Source organism: Penaeus monodon, chromosome 27 (assembly GCF_015228065.2).
Source record: "Penaeus monodon isolate SGIC_2016 chromosome 27, NSTDA_Pmon_1, whole genome shotgun sequence".
Taxonomy (NCBI): domain Eukaryota; kingdom Metazoa; phylum Arthropoda; class Malacostraca; order Decapoda; family Penaeidae; genus Penaeus; species Penaeus monodon.
The window spans coordinates 26,089,643-26,089,893 of NC_051412.1; the positions used below are offsets into that span (position 1 = coordinate 26,089,643).

At 32.3% G+C, this 251-nt stretch overlaps 1 protein-coding gene across 1 annotated transcript in view; it reads left to right on the forward strand.

The window, feature by feature from the left end:
- Positions 1–251, forward strand: part of LOC119590726 — a gene marked incomplete in the record, with an annotated part of 107,158 nt that overhangs the window by 65,764 nt on the left and 41,143 nt on the right.

Sequence of the window (251 nt, forward strand, 5' to 3'; positions counted from 1 at the left end):
CGTTAACTTTCGAAACTTCATTTATGGAGGGCTGCTGTACAAAAAACAAAATTATGTAGTTTCTAAGAAAATTGTGTGGGTAGCTATAGAAGCGATTTTTCCTCAGGGGAAAGGGAAAATTAAAAATATTTGCCAAAAAGGGAAGTAACAATTTTTTTCATAACCCTTTTTTTTCTTTCTTTTTTGGGGGGATATAACATTGTGGTTCATTTATATATGATTTTTACCCTGCTATGTGTTAGCCCCAATAT